This window comes from Ambystoma mexicanum, chromosome 4q (assembly GCF_040938575.1).
Source record: "Ambystoma mexicanum isolate Mex_15411 chromosome 4q, UKY_AmexF1_1, whole genome shotgun sequence".
In the NCBI taxonomy this organism is placed as follows: Eukaryota; Metazoa; Chordata; class Amphibia; order Caudata; family Ambystomatidae; genus Ambystoma; species Ambystoma mexicanum.
Window position 1 is genome coordinate 287025514 of NC_090928.1, and position 15084 is coordinate 287040597.

Here is a 15084-nt window from a genome sequence, read left to right on the forward strand (position 1 = left end):
CATTTTACTCTTGTGGGATTTAGCTCTAGTTGTTCAGCGTGAAGTATGAATTTAGAGTAAGTTAGGCTATATTATCTTGGGGTAGAATTGCTTTGGATCCATAAGCATTTCCCTGATTATTGTAGCTTCAAGCTCCTTTATTCCAACTATGTCATTGCTCTCTCTTGGACACTGACATCCGCCATGATTCTGCTCAGTTAATGAATGTGCTTGTTGCACCATGTACACAATGTATCTACTTGGGGGATAAATAAGGAGAGATAGAACGATAGACAGTGATAGTGTGAGACTGGGGGACAGAGAAAAAGAGAGAGAGAAAGAGAGCATGCACAGGCATATGGAACTTTTCAATGTTTTGCCAGGCAATCGCGTGCCCTGCTGTATTTTATTGTGTTATGCAGTGTGTGTTACTTTATGAAATGGACAGTGGGCACACCATTTTATGATGGCTGTGTTGTTCTGATACATCAATTAATTAATCTTTTATAACACCCCTAAATCAGGAGAACGCTCCCTAAGCCCTGGGCCAGGATTCGAACGGGTGGTGCTCTGCCTTGTCTTGCTTCCATCTGTGAATTTGTGTGATGATTTCGATTTTATTTTGTGATTTGGCGAGAGAGTCTGGATTTGGCAAACCTGTTTTTGTTTTCAATTGGATCATGATGTATTTGGTGCATAGATATATTCTGCCTGATTCATGGAATTCATTGCGTGAGAAACGCCGATTTGCGCGCCTTTCTGCCCGAAAATCCCCATACTTCAAACAGGGATTTTCGGGCAGAAAGACACGCAAATCTGCGTTTTTCACGCAAATAATTCCATGCATCAGGCTGATAATGTTGACACCTTGTAGAAGTTTGTTCACTTAAAAAAAAAAAAAAATGAACATACGTATGTACGTAGGTATGGGAGAAGAAATGAAGGCAGGTTTTTCTTTCTTTGCAGGAGGGATGAAGGATCACCACATTTGAACTGTGCCAAAAACCTCCCCACACAAATGCTCATTGCCCCTCGTGCTCTTCGTTTTTCTTTTTCTATCTTGCTTTTATTAGGTTACCCCTTACCATGATTTGCCAAAAACAACGTTTGTTCTGCCATATACTAACGGACGAATGCACAGAGAAGGAGAAATGCAGGATTCAGCCCCTCTTGGGTTACTGGAGTAAAGCCGTGGGCGTGAGCCCAGTAAAATAAACTGACAGGAAGTGTACTATACAATGAACTATTGTAAGAGATCAGATGTCCTCACAGCCTAGAGGATGTACGCCCCTTGTGTAAGGAGGCGAGGCCAGAAGCATGCGTTTGGAAGGGGCCCCTACCTCCCATCAGGTCATGCTTGACCTGCAGGGTATCAGGTAACATTATCCCCACCAAAAATATCGGCGTATATATGGTCACTTGGAACGGCCATAGGCGATATTTTTTGGGGAGGTAATTTAGGTTTTTTTTGGGAGCAGGGGTTGCGGGGGTGTCCCTCGCTCCTTTAAAAATAATGCAGGGGTTGCGGGGGTGTCCCCCGCAGGTTCCATGCCTTAATATGGCCGCAAAAATATGGCGATATTTTTGTATGGTTATATTTTTGCGGGGATATTAACACATATAACTACCTGAAGTACGTCAGTTAACATCACTTCCATTCATGAATATTATAAAAGGACTCATGTTCAGATTAAACAGACATATTGTTTGGCAAGAGGTGGATAAACATGCGGAACAGTATATTCAGATCTTCTCTCGAACCTTCCTTGGCCAGGTGACCAGGGTTCTATAAAGGTAATGGATGGTGGGTCGTGTCAGTTAGTTGGGTATCGGTTATACATAGGAGGCTCTGCTCTTTTACTTGCAAGCAAATTAATACATCGCCTCTGTTGACCATCAACCTAAATTGAAGTGTGAGCCTCATTTCTCCTACAACCTCTTATATCAGCAAGCTGTAGGGCCTGTCTGGAGTAGCAATCCTGGCTGTGTTTCCAATTGAGTTGAGGTGAATGTGTTGCACAAGAAACAACATATTATGCCTGTTCTGCTTTCTTGTTCCCTTTCCTATGCCAGTGGGAAATCTAAAAGTCCCTTGCCTTTACCAGAACACAGTGGAATCCTCCTATTTACCCCCACAACACCTGCCTCCTGCCCACCCTTGTAATGGCCTTCTTGCCTCAATGTGATGCCCAACCATCCAGCTCTACCAAACAACTAGCTACTATTATAGAATAACTACTATGCACCTATGTGTGTATCCAGTGGACTACCCAATACAGTGAGTGCTTTCAGAAAAAAACGTGTTCATAGTTCCTCTATGAATCCAGTCAACACTGGCGTAGGAAATAGCAGGGACATGCAGGAGGTGTTGCTTTATGACTTGCCACCTTTGGGGCCCTCAAGGGGCATTAGCATAGATAATGATGTGACAAATGTGGGAGGGGTTGCTCAATTACTTGCCCCTGGGGGTCCTCAGACTTTCAGGGAAAGGGGTCTTTATAGATGCCACACACAGTGTCCTTTCTCGTAGCAGAAGAAGGCAGAGGAAAGAGTCACTGAGGCAGCCCAAGGAACTCATCAGAGCAGAGAGCAGAGAGAAAGGTCAGATTTTGTGAAACACACAGCACTGGAAGCTTGAACAACTGTGGATCCAACAACAAAGCAATCAAGAATGAATCGTCTTTTTCCTCCCTGACCTGTATCCCGTGCCCGTAACTCTCTGCATCCCCCTCTCGCCATGATCCTCCGAGGGAGGGTACCATCCATAGTCTATCCCTCTAACTGCATCTATATTATTGTGCCTCTCTCTAACGCTTCTTCTTGAACAGTGGTCCATTGCTTCACACCTAGGCTTGCACTATATAAAAGCCAGGATATTCACACACAGCCGAACATGTCAATTGCTGAAGAATGCACTTCATTGCATGCTCTGTTTGATTGTCTTGTTAGTAGCATCTTTTAGTAGCCATTTTCTCAAAGTTCATAGGATTTTTTCTATGACCTCCATCTTAAGCACAGGTGCTGTTAATGTGATAGATCTGCTTCACAAGCCTCATTGTGTCCTAAAGGATCAAAGTCTATCAATTACTCTCTGCTCTATAACATTGGAATTTTTGTATGAACCCTCCCCATGCAGCCCCAAAGGAGGGTCTAGTTTCTGGTGCTTGTATTATACAAAATGACTCCTCACCCCTCCCTCTTGCTCATTTAGTCAAATCCTCTAATGTCTGTCTATGTGAAATGTAGAGGACACCCCTCCTTTCTTCTGTCAGCCAAACCTTAGTGCCTTGCTTGCAGATTGTGAGAAACTAGATTCTCTCACTGTATCATCAATGGTCATCATAGTTACCTTCATATTCACACACAATGCACTGCCAATATTGATATTTAATAGAGGGTCTCGCAGAGCTTTAGTATCGTTACTGCTCTGTATTAATCCATATTCATAGTATCGTTACTGCTCTGTATTAATCCATATTCATAGTGCTGTTAGTATAGCTGCAGGGGAATCCTCTAGCATATTACTGATGGTATCCCCTGAGCAGGTCAGGGGACCTATTGTGCACCAAAGTTAATAACACACGTCTAGAACCTCCCGCAGGCATTTATACATAGTGACACAGTGCCAATGGTTTGGAAGCAAATGGCGCACACCCACATGGCATTATTCCATGTGTAATCATGATGATTAGCCCTATGTCCGTGGGGGGCGCAGATTTAAGAAAATAATTCTGGTTAGGTCCTTGGTGGACCATTTCAACACTATTGAGGAACTCTTCAAAGTGATTTGCTGCAGGGCGGTGGTGCTCCGCTTTGCATTCATCATGGTTTCTGTGAAGGTATGCACTGATAAAATCTCGGCAAAAATGTCACCAGTACAAAAAATTGCAGCAAGAATACTGTGGTTTGACCTGTTAAAGGGGTACCCCATTACACCATTTAAGGGGAGCAGGGGTTGCAGGGGTGTCCCCCGCTTCCCATAAATGGTATAATGGGTCCAGGGGTTGCGGGGTGTCGCCCGCATCCTTTACATGGATTGCGGCAGCAAAACCACAGCCTTTTTGCCGCAATAATTTGTGTCCGCGGTCATTATTGCCCCGATTTTAACACATGGAACCCTTTATGAACTGGTTCCAATGAAGATATTGAAAGATCAATAATTTGTCAAAATCCTCTCCCACACTTAATGGGCAAGAAAGCGCCTATCAATTCTCTCTGACAACTCATTTCGTCATTAAGTCAACATGAAACGTGCCCCTGGAAAGATGCTTATGCTCCAGGATTCGAGGACCTGCCAGTCAAGCACAGGAAGAGCCGCTAATCACCTCAACGTGCTCGCGGTAGTAAAATTTCATGGACACAGGACATTTGACAAGATGGGCCAAAAAGTGTAATTGCTCCGGCTCGCACGTCCATGTACAGGTACCGGATAGCCATTATGTTTAAACGCGAGCAGATAAAATGGACCTGAGGTGCATAAAATATCGCCTCGCATTATACATCCCTCATATTTCTCACATAACGTTTTATATTAAAAGTGATTGATTGTGGCAGAATGTTTTTCATGGTTCGGGCAGAATTAGGAGTAAATGAACACTGGTAATGCAAAAAAAAGCCATCCTATCTGGATATGAAATTGCATTTACATGAGGACAAGCTGTGAGTCTGAACACCACAACATGATGGAAATGCTCGGCACAATCTGTTTTATTAGTTTGCAGTTTATTGCAAATAGCACACAGCAACATTAGCGCGACAGTAATATGCCATGTTTCATTCCATTTTTAATTTAGCGATAGATGCCAACTGGGAGGACATTATAAAACCATGATAATTCGACAGAGTAAACATCCTTGTCCCAGTTCCTTAATGCCCTTGAGCTCTTTCTTCACTTTTCCCTTTATTTCTTGATGTTTGGCATCTGCCTTCTCTTCTGTGCTTGAAACCTGCTGCACAGTGTGTCATGCTTTTGCCGTCTTCATGAACAGTGGTGGAGCAGGAGTTTTCTGCTGACACTGGCTGTAATAATGGTATACTTTTACTGCCATTGGTGAATGAAGCATGTCACATTTAGGTCGTCTTGTTCCCTATCTTCCCCGGATCATGCATTTTTTAGACAATGGCTTTCATTACCAGTTGACTGGTCCGGAAAATAATGTTCCGGTAACAACATATACCAGCACCTTTCCGGGCCGGCCAACTCCAAGTGTGCCGGTAGGAGCTCTGATCTACTGTCAGGCCTGATCTGCCGGTACATCAAACCCCCACCAGCAGATAAATCCCTGAATCACTGAGACCTTTACTAATAATATGATATGACATGATATGATATGATATGATATGATATGATATGGCATTTGTAACGCGCCTATACACAAGTGTTTCAAGGCGCGACGAGGCAGGGAGGGGGGAACAAGGGGAAGACAGACAACGATCCTAATAGGCCAGGTGTCATTCAGATTGCGCAAGTGCAGGGGTAGGGGGAAGGGAGAAAGTGCATGGGGAAGGGGGGGGGAGTGCAGTACAAGGTAAGAAGAATAAAATAAAATAAATAAATAAAGAGGGCCAGCTGGTGGCAAGTTCAAGGTAAGTGCAGACAAGTGCTGGGAAGGGGGGGCTGTAGGGATACAGAGACAGTCCCGCAGTGCAGGGGTTGCCAGGGAGGCAGTGCAAGTGGAGAGTGGCTGGGCCCAGGACCGGGGTCGGTGAGAGTGGTCCAGTTGGAGATTCAGTGCAGTTTCAGCGAAGAATTAGCAGGGGAGAGGGAGAGAGAAAGCAGAAGCAAATAGGAAGGTTTTGAGGTGCTTCTGGAACCGGAGATGGTTCTCCTCAAGTTTCAGGGAGGCAGGAAGGCTGTTCCAGAGGGAGGCCCCTGCCGCGGAGAGAGATCTACCCCCAGCTCGTAGCTTCGAGAAGCGGCTGACCCTGAGGGAGTTGGAGACAGATGAACGAAGGGCTCGGGAAGGAAGATATTTAGGAAGAGAGAGTTGAAGGTATTTAGGCCCCAGGCCCCAGAAAGCCTTGTGGACAATGCAGAGGGTTTTGAATTGAATCCTTGCATCCACTGGGAGCCAATGGAGAGATTTTGGCGCTGGAGAGATACATCCCAGGGCTTGAGGCCAAGGACAAGTCTTGCAGTCCTGTTCTGGATAAGTTGCAGAGGGTGGAGAGTAGAGGCAGGTAGATTTAGAAAGAGGCTGTTACAATAGACCAACCTAGAGAGAACCAGAGCTTGAGAGACAGTGAGCTTCTGAGGGAAGGAGAGGAAAGGCAAAGTACCTCTGAGGAGGTGCAGTAGGAAGTTTGACTTTTTAGAGACCTCAAAGATATGGGCGGAGAAGGAAAGTGTGGAGTCAAAGATGACCCCCAGGTTCTTAGTCTCGCAGGTAGGGATAGGAGGGGGGCCAAGGGAGGCAGAACAGAGAGTGAGGGAAAAGGATGGAGGTGGTGTGCCGATGAGGAGGATCTCAGTCTTGCTGGCATTCAGACAAAGATCCTTGGCGGCACACCAATCTTGAATGGCAGTTAGGCAGTCAGGGATGAGAGAGGGGGAAGAGGTGGCTGAGGGCAGCCGGAAAATGAGTTGAGTGTCATCAGCATAGCACTGGAAATGTGAGCAGGAAATGGCAATGCAGTGGCCAAGAGTTGCCAGGTATTGGTTGAAAAGCCATGGTGAGAGGTTATACCCCTGGGGAACACCACAGGTAAAGAGGAAGATAGATGATAGGAAGGACCCGAGTTAGACCTGGGAGGGTCGATCAGAGAGAAAAGAGGTCAGCCAGGCCAGAGCCTGGTCAGTGATACCCAGGTTATCACAGAGATGGTTGAACAGGATGGTGTGGTTGACCGTGTCGAAGGCAGAAGAGAGATCAAGAAGGATGAGGACAGAGGGAATGTTAGAGTCCAGGTAGGAGAGATCTTCACAGATGTTCAGGAGAGCAGATTCCATGCTTCTGGCCGCTCTGCAGCCAGACTGGTGGTCCTGGTTACAGCCAACAGAATCTGAATGAAGGTTTAGCTGAGAGATGGCCAGCTTTTCCAGGAGTTTGCCTAGAAAGGGGGTAATGGAAATTGGGCGATAGTTAGCCGAACAGAAAGGATCAGCTGTTGGTTTCTTGAAAAGAGGATGCACAAGGGAGTGCTTCAGATGGTAGGAGAAGGATCCTGAGGCAAAGGAGTGGTTGCAAATTCAGCAATGGCCAGAGCAAGCAGTACGAGCAAGCAGTACGAACTGTACTCAAACACCCAGGCTCTAACGTAATTACATAGTCCAAGAAACTGTTGCATCTGCTTTAACGTGTGCGGTTTTGCAGTTTTCATGATCGGCTCAGCTCTCTCAAGTGTCACCTTCCTTCCCTCATGTGAGATCAACTTTCCTATGTACAGCATCTCTTCTTGACAGTACTGTAATTTTTCCTTGTCTACCTTGTATCCCTTTGCTGCTAGGATAGTCTTCAACTGAATCGAGTCCTGCCTGCACTCATCTTCTGTGGTGCTACAGATTAAAATATCATCTACGTACTGTATCACAGCACTCTTCAAATCAATATTGCCTAAGTCCATCTGTAGGACTCTATGAAAGATTGATGGGGACTCACAGTACCCTTGGGGCAGCCTAGTATGTTTCAGATGAGTCTTGTGAAACATAAATTAAGTCATGTCTTCGATCACAGTGAAATATCGGGCTTCTACTGGCATACTGCACAGTATCATCACCCGGTTAGGAACTAAAGGAAACTCTGCATCTACAATCTAGTTAATCAGTCTCATATATTGTATAAATCTCCACGACCCTCCCTTTTATTTTTTCAAAGGATACACTGCGATGGTACACAATGATTCTGATGGTACCAGAATACCTTGTTCCATCAGTGCTGAGATAATCTTGAATATACCCTCATTCGCCTCTCGAGATATTGGGTACTTTCTTACTCGAGGTAAAATCGCTCTTGGTTTCAGTTTTATTTTGACTTCCCCTATTCCCTTTAACATCCCTACATCATAAGGGCCTGTAGTCCATAAAACGCTTAGCACCTTCTCCAAGTCTTCATCAAGAAATACTGGAAGCTGCCGCATTATTGCCATTGGCTGTGGGATTTCCCTTTTCTCTATTCTAAACTAATATATAATGCTCCCAAAGGACACTACTTCATCATATGTTGGGTCACCTCTAATCATGTCATCATCAGTAATATCAGTCAGCCTGTACCCTTCTTCAATAGCTATCACTGTTCTCCATGGTCTACCATCATCATGTGTTCCTTCGAGCATTGACATTTTCCCTCGTAATATGGCTGCATCTAATTCTATAGGGATGATCTGTCCCCCCCCTTCGTCCATGTGTATCTGTGGTCTAAACAAAAGATCATCGGGCATTCTGATAGTTTTTCCCACTAAGCCAGGTAGCCATTTCAATAGAATGCTCAGCCCATAACAAAAAATCTCTGGTTCTACTGGTACACCTCACAGAGCCACGTGCCCTGTAAATGCAGACATAAATTCACCCACATTCATATAATGTATTCCAGGAGTGGAACACCCTATTGCCATGTTAAGCTTTGTCATCAAATCTCTTCCAAAAATGTTAACTGGTGTCTGTTGAGAATACAACAACGGAACAGACATATCACACTCTCCTATTCATCAGTAAAAAGAACTCAACTCGTAGCTCCAGAGAACCCTTTAGCATTCATGGCAATTCCCGACATTGGATATTTTCCCTCTTGTATACATGAATGGGGAGCCCCAGTGTCTACTAAAAAAGAAAAAGATTTGCCTCCTATTGTCACATCGACCCTTGGTTCCTCTTGGGGTTCTGGTGTCACTGATAGTACTGAACACATCAAGTCACGCTGTGAGCCATCCTATTGTGGGTATATTCATACCCGTTTACCTGTGAAAGGATTCCCTCCCACTACAGTGGCACCTCCTATTCTTGGTGTCAACAATTGTCCTGTGTTTGCATACTGCTGTGTCTGCATGGTGATGTGCTGTGACTGCCCTTGCAGTGGATTTATTTGAGCTTGCTGTGGATGCTGTGACCGTTTGCTGGCTTGTGAGCTATATGCTGGAGGATAAGCTGTCCCCCATCTTGAGAATTGGCCATTCTGTACATTCCCTTGGCTGCCGCATACGCACGCAATGTGCCTTGTCATCCCACAAGTCCGACATACAGGAGGAGCCCGTCTAACTAGTCCCTCTTGGTTGAACCCTCCTTGTACATTCTGATTCTCATTCTGTGCATTCTGAAACCACCTTGATTTTTCTGGTATACACCCCTTCCTCTGTGGCCCATGCTTCTACCTAGAGGCATTAACTCATTCCCTCCTTGGTTCATCAGATGCTGATTATTTGCCTGCGATGTACCCGCTGCTTGCTGTATTCCCAGCGCTTCTCCCCTTGTCAATACCACCCCTTCTATGGCATATTTTGACAATTTCTTCTGAACTAATTTAGCTTCCTCAAGCTTCCTAACCTCATCTCTCTTCTTATTTTTCTCCTGCAACAGCTGACAGTGGTGCACTATTGTCAACTGTATTTCAGCCCATTGCTTTGCCTCCATTCCGACTTGTTTTTTCATCTGTCTCTGTACTTGCTCGGGCAATCCCTGACATAAAATGTGGTAAAATAATGCCACCATATTTTCCCACTGTTGCCTCATTTCAATAGTCCAATGATCTTATGGAGAATCTCCTGAATATAAGCAATAGTGTTTTCATCTTCTTTCATTTTACATGTCATGATTGCACCCATGTCTGACGTGCCAGGATACTGTACTCTCAGAGCCCTCCAGACATCTGCTCTGAAATTATTAAATGACACTCCATCGTGCGCTGGGTTCTGTGCTGTCACACTTAAATAGCCTGCTCTCCTTCATATGCCAGCAGCTCTTTCCCCTAGAAGGCTGCTATGAGACCCTTTATGTCCCCTTTGGCTAGCGTACTTCCTCCTGTCATTTTTTCCAATTCATAAATCCATTTTCCCGCACCAATGTCAAACTCGGGCGTTTGCATCTTAAATTATCCTCATCCATCTGCAGCCAAGGAATATACTGTAGTCTTGCTCCCCTTTCTTTCATTAAGGGAAACTGCGTAAACCCTACCCGCAATCGGCTCCCATCATCTGCCTATCCATGGTCAGGACAATGGTTCCTGACCGACTCCTCCCTTGCAACGATCTTAACCTGCTCATATATGGCAGTGATTCTCACTACACAATTGTCCTCTGGGATGCTCTGGATATGCTATGGGATCTGGCGTCCTATCATTCGGTTGCTCTAGATCAAACCATCTTACTTCCTTGTCCGCCCGCAAGCTTCCCTCGGGGGCACATGCACCTCTCCCTCTTCACCACAGTAGGATTCTCTCTCTTCGTCTGACATATCTAGTCCCCAATTAGTGTGACTCTCATCCCCTTCATCCTTATCTAAGGTCAATCTGTTTAAGGATAAGGCTCTATGCTCGAGACTAAATAGATTTTCCTCTTTGCTTTGTGATTGGAAGATTGGGTTTGATCTCCCTTCCCTCGGATTCCCGATTTGCTACCTTCCTTTAATTCTTGATAGGCTTTATTGAACCTGTCTCCAATACTTCCAATATCAAAGTTTTCTTCTACTAAATGGCCCTGATGTTGCTCCCTTTAACGGAAATAACTCTTCCATTCTGTCCCATCGTATTGTTGAACTGGGCTCCATTAGCTCCTTTTGAATGAGGTCAATATCATGCTCCCGCTGCCTTCTCTTTCGTTCTAATTCTTCATATTATTCTCTTCGCTTTTTCATCTCCCATCTGACTCTCGCCTCTTTTTGTCTTATCTCTTCTCTCCTTACTCCTGCTCTCCTTTCATTCTCTTCTTTTTGTCTCTGTATTCTTTTGTCACTTGATTTCGGTGCGTCTTCCTCTTCTCTCTTTCCTTCTTGCCTATCCAGTTCTTCTATTGCTCTCTGCCTGTTGTCATACTTCCTTTGCTCCTCTGCCCTTTGTTCTTTCTTTTGTTGCTCCTCCTGATACATCTGTTCTCTCCACTGTCTACCCTTTCTTTTATGCTCATTTTCCTTCAGTCTCTTTTATGGTTCTCTGTCTTTTCTATCCTGTTTGTCCTGATATTCTCTTTGCCTTACTTCCTCAATGCGTTTCCCATCTAGCTTGAGCAATATCTGTCCTCCCATCCATTTGTTCTGTACAAGTGTTACCTCATCAGCTTTTTCATTCTCTCCTTTCAATCTCTTAATTTCTCGTAATATCTCTGTCGATATATTTGATCGCTCTCTTTTCTCCTCCTTGTCCTGCAAGATCTTGAAGATCTCCTCTTTTCTCTTACTCTCCTCTGGACTATCTTCACTGATATAAGCAGGTGGTTCCTATATCTGATTACTATACCACCTCACCGCTTTCAGTTCCTTTAAAAGATACAGTCCTATTTCTTCTGTACTATCACCTTTTACTTCTGGCGAGGCAAGGTGAGCTGAGGGCTCATCACCTTCCTCCTTACATTGGTTAAGCACCCACTCTTTGGGTGACAGATCTTCCTGGTACATTTTCCAGAGCTCTAAAATAGCTAACCTGTTCTCTAACTTCTTTCCCATGTACACAGCGTGAAAGTATGGGGCCATGTGTTACAATACTGCTTTTGACCATGAACCCCCTTGTGGCCATGGGATGAACATCTTATCTGCCATGCCTTTCACCCATTCCACACTATACTGTTTGAGCTTGGGCATGTGCTTTGGCAATGTCTTACATAAATGCATCAGAGTAGTGATATCTCCCATTGTGACAAGTCTCAATTTACTGTCAATACTTACCAGAGTTTATAAAGTACCTTTGCCGCTTTTCAATTCTTAAAAACAATAAATATTAGCATACTCCAACAATCGCCACCCAAAACCTCTATTTCTCCAATTTTTCTCTGTCTACCTCTGGATTGGTATCATCCATTTCCCTAGATATACAGTATAACTTCTTAACTTTGTCTCAATTCCTACGTCATCTCTACAGGGATACATCATAAAGGGTCTTCTCAATGGATAACCTTTTCTCGAAGGCTCTCCGTGGAATAGGCACCATCACTGATGTTGTGAATGTCGTGATCTCTGGCTTCCAACATATAGGAGCGATGGGGGAGGGACTTCCTGCAGAGGCATTCAGCTGCTCCTCTAGACCTACACTAAAAAACACTACAAAATAAAGTAGACACATGAATACTTATTTTTATCTGCACAATATGCACTGCCTCATCCTAGTGGCCGAATAAGGGAATTGCTCATCAAAAAGAGGGTGGCTTGTGTACAGATCGGTGTTTGAAAATCCAAAGTACAAGCATAAATAGAACCCAAAACTGTTTCCCCAATGTAAACTAATGCTGAAAAGCTGAGAACTTCACTACTTCATTTTTTGAGGCAGATAGCTCCGTCCTGATGAAGGGTTATACCTGCACACCTGAGAGATAACACTTGACACAGTGGGCCTTTCAGTATATTCCACCCAAAGACTGGCTTCATACCAATGTCAAGAGAAAACAGGAGATGCAGAATGCAGCAGTTTAAAATGTAGCTTAATTTCTAAAACTGCAAAGAGGCCTGAATATGTAAAAAATATAACCCTGATAACTGGAGAACTTGGACTTTGATACAGACATTTTAGAATAATAAAATGTCAGTAGGAGGATATTGGCAAGTGTTTGGAATGGTGCGCTCATGTATTTCCTATTGTACATCAATTAAAATAAAGACATCATAATTAATTCAGTCTTTTAATGTAATGTGTTTTTTTATCCAACAACTGTCACATTATTGTACAAAGTTTATAATAATGTAGTGCACCTAAAAAATATCCCAGTTATTTATAACATGTAGAAAAACAGTGATTCTTTTTTACATTGGTGTGTCTGATTCATCCAACATTCAGCCTCATTACAAGTTTGGTGGTATCTCGGTAGTAATACCACTGAGATACCACCAATGGGTATTACTGTTAGCACCATTAGTCTGGCTGTATCACCACTGGTGGTATTACCACTGGCAGTATTACCTCTGGATTACAGTGGTAGTAGGTGGTGTAAGTCCCCATTAATTGGCGTCCATAGGAATCCATGGGGATTTCAGCGGCACTATCACTGGCGGTAGTACGACAGTCATCAATACTGCAAATTTGGCTGTTTTTGGGCCATAAAGTAGAGGAATTACCTTCAGCATTCTGCTGGAGGTGTTTCCTCTGCCTTACCTCCAAACCTGTCATGAACTGCGCGGGTGATTGCTCCCTGTGGAGCCGGTGGAGACACGTAGCCATGGTGACCTCGCCTTCCCCCAAGATGGCGCCTCACTCTGGGAAGCACATTGCAGTCTCTTTGATCCTCCTTCATGTGGCTCCACCCCCTCTGCACACTGAGGGTACATATCTGCAGGCTGAAACTCTGCAGCAGCACGTCGCAACTCCATTAGTCAGACGCTTCGTAAGTGCGAAATCTAGAGCTTACATTTGATACTGTCTGCTGCCGCTTCATTCTGTCTTCTGACCACTTTTGCTTTCACTTTAGCCTGAAGTCGTGCAAGCCCCTGTCTCGGCTCCAGCCTTTTCCTTCATTTCCCGGTTTGATCAGGATGCATGGTGGTTGCTTAGCAACAGTACGTCCTGTTCACCCTCATCCTCATGCCCTTTTCTTCCTTAGCTCCTGGTTCTTAACACGTTTAACCTTCCTCATCTCCCCAGTCCTCTTAGCTACACAACTTCACCCCCAATACGGCGGCGTCTCAGCCCTCCACCTTCAAATCTCGGCTGACAGCTGTGATCTCAGTCACCGTTACCTGAGGTCTTGCTTCGCTCTGCTCGGCTGCACCGAGATAGATTTTCTTCTTTGTTCTTTCACTCTAAACTTTACTGGCTTCTGTAATATAACCTCTGATATTGGAACTTCAGCTTCCCAGCCCTGAATACCACAGTACCAATCCTGGGGACACACAACAAGACCAGCTGCCCCTGGACACTGCTGTCACGTCCACTCCAGGGTAATCTTTCTTTTCTTGTCCTATTCTACTTTTTACCTATCCTGGAAACTAGTTACCCCATCTTCTTTCTCTATTCCACTGCGGGGTAGCTGCGAGTAGCTGCGGGGTAGGGCAGTGTCAGATGAAGAAGAGACTGTAACGCTCACCTGATTCCCACGGAGGCGTGGGTCTTGGCAGGAAGGTGTCCGTAACACGAAACGTGATGTGCAGGATTCGGTTGGCTTCTGGGGTCGAACCTCTCTGCACTGTGTGTCGAACTCGAAGGGTGAGGTTTCTGCAGGGTAAATAATATGGGGATTAAAGGTCTGGGTTGTTGAATGTCCCTATCTCTCTCCTCCCAGCTGGTCTGTTGAACCCACCTCCCAGGTCAACTTACTCACCTTAGATAGGTGAATGCTGGGCTCTCCATCTGCGTCTAGTGCAGGGTGCCGTTGCCAGTTCCTTCACTGGTGAAACGTTAGCCTCTTGACTTCAGAGGATGAGTACCGTCGTTGTCTGCACGACCGGTAAGTTTCTGGACACCTTTAGTCTGTAAGTATGGCAAGCGCTCTTACTGTCTCTTCCTTTGCAGGTGACGTCTTTGCAGGTGACGATGCAGAAAGAAGAAATCCGGAAATCGTCACGTGCCGGTGAGTGTAACACTGCTGTTGTTTATGCAGGTGAAGATGCAGCGTGAAGAATCCGAAATGCACAGCGTGCCGGTAAGTAGAATAATGCTGTTTATCTTTGTGCAGATGCAGCGTGAAGAATCCGGAATGCACGGCGTGCCGGTAAGTAAAATAATGCTGTTTGTCTTTGTGCAGATGCAGCGTGAAGAATCCGGAATGCACGGCGTGCCGGTAAGTAAAATAATGCTGTTTGTCTTTGCAGGCGAAGGTGCAGCGTGAGACACGGCCGCTGCCGATGGATCAGGTAAGCAAACCCTGCGTGTGAAAGTTCGTTCTGCTAACCTGTTGTTTCTGATCTTTTGCAGGTGCTGATGTTGCTCGGGTACCGGAATGGTGAGTATAATTCTTGCAGGTTCAGGATCTAAAGAAGAAAAGCTGGAGCAGACTCGGTGAGTGTTCTGCTGCAGATGCAGAATAACGCGAAGCACGTTTCAT